The sequence below is a fragment of the Austrofundulus limnaeus genome, unplaced genomic scaffold, assembly GCF_001266775.1.
Source record: "Austrofundulus limnaeus strain Quisiro unplaced genomic scaffold, Austrofundulus_limnaeus-1.0 Scaffold10, whole genome shotgun sequence".
Lineage (NCBI taxonomy): Eukaryota > Metazoa > Chordata > Actinopteri > Cyprinodontiformes > Rivulidae > Austrofundulus > Austrofundulus limnaeus.
The window spans coordinates 4,916,400-4,918,166 of NW_013952412.1; the positions used below are offsets into that span (position 1 = coordinate 4,916,400).

General features: G+C 37.8%; 1 protein-coding gene across 2 annotated transcripts in view; it reads right to left on the reverse strand.

The window, feature by feature from the left end:
• The window catches only part of LOC106513209 (RNA-binding Raly-like protein), a 41,273-nt gene that overhangs the window by 8,585 nt on the left and 30,921 nt on the right, over window positions 1-1,767 (reverse strand). The window lies entirely within an intron of this gene.

Consider the following 1,767-nt stretch of genomic DNA (forward strand, 5'->3'; position numbering starts at 1 on the left):
GGTGGGGTGTGTATCACCATCAGGCTGTATGGTGGTTACAGAAATGACACTTTGTGCGTGGCTGTTTTCAACAGAAATAGAAATAATGTTGTGACTGGAAAAAAGAAAAGCCCCCACTCACTGACCCACTGACCAGGATCAAAAACAACCAATCAGGACTTAAAGTATTTTGCTGATACTTTTTTGCCTGTGTAGTTTTAGCATCTACAAGACTCAGTAATTTATTAAAACATGAAGGACTATCATTCCCTGAAGGAATGCATGTTGCCCACTTTTTCATGCCAGAGTTTAAGATTGCGATCATAATGATTATAAAGCCATATATGAGATTTCACAAGACGTGTTWGCAGTGTCATATGTTGAAGAAGCCTCAAAGCTGCAACTACACCAAATTTAGTCCAATACCTGTAAAAAGGACTGAGTTGTTGTCATTCTTGTGTGAGTAAATCTCAACAAACTGACAGCCATCTTGATTTGGGCTGACTTCAAAACTAAATCATTTGTAGAGATATATTCAAATACTACTTTCTGAGAGTTTCACTAAAATTAGATCAGCAGTTTATAAAATATTTTGCTAACACACATACAGGGTTAACAACACTAAACCAAAGTTTTAGGGGAAAAAAATATTAAGTGAACCATGCACTTGGTTTGGGGAATTTTTCACAAATGTTCAGGCAGCTCAATATTTGCAAATTTACTGTGTTAAAATCATTTTTGTGTTGAAACAACTCCAAAGGTCTTTGTAGAGGCACACCTCTTAACAGTCTTTGTTCTACCGGTGGGCAAAAATGGTTTCGTTTCTGCCTTTAAATGTTTCCAGGTGTTTTAAGACTTTCCTGGGGGCGTTTTTTTTTTCTTCCCTTTTTAAACCAGGGTGTCAGACGACTTCCTCCGGTTCTTACTTGACACCCTTACAAAAAATAAATAAATAAATAAAATAAAATAAATAAATGAAATAAATAAAATAAAAAATTAAATGGCTTTTAAAATCTTTTAAGGGTGACTGTTAAGGGGTTAAAATCCAYCCAATGAGTTATTTTGCTAACAGACAGACTGAGTTAACTCCTTATGTGATCAGTTGAGGACGACTTTAAACTACTACAACAAAAATTAGCTCAAAAATCTGTAAACCTTGGTGAGTTAGAGCTGTTTCTCTGTTTGGTTGATTAATTGCTGTAACAATCTTGAATCAAACAGCATTTCTGTTGGTTTTAGTTCCGTTGAAGCCACTCATTTCCAAAGCGACCGTGTTTCCAGCGTGCACAATCAGATCAGAATGCCACATGTGGATGAAGAGCTTTAGGACACATAAGTGCGTGACTTCTCAGGCTTTGAGTGTTGTCCTTGCAGAGAAACACAGAGACCAGAGACTTAWAGGAGTTTAAAGTCTTTTAGAGCAGTTTGCAGAGGCTGATACACAATGTGATGTTACACCAGCTTTGAAGTGTCATCCCAGAGAACGAAGCTCAGACAATGAGAGACGGGAGACGAGTTAGGATTACAGAAAAGCATGTAAATGTGTGTGTATGTGTGTGTGCATGAAAGAGAGTGTTTGTCTCTGGGGATTAGACCCTCACAACGGAAGCAGCTTTGTCAGCCGGAGCTGTTATCTGTGGGCTGAAAGACACTTTATGTTTGTATTTAAACAAGAGGACGATGGACAAAAACACTAATTTATCTCTTCCTCATATATTGAAACCAAGATGCATAAGTACACACACACACACACACACACACACACACACACACACACACACACACACA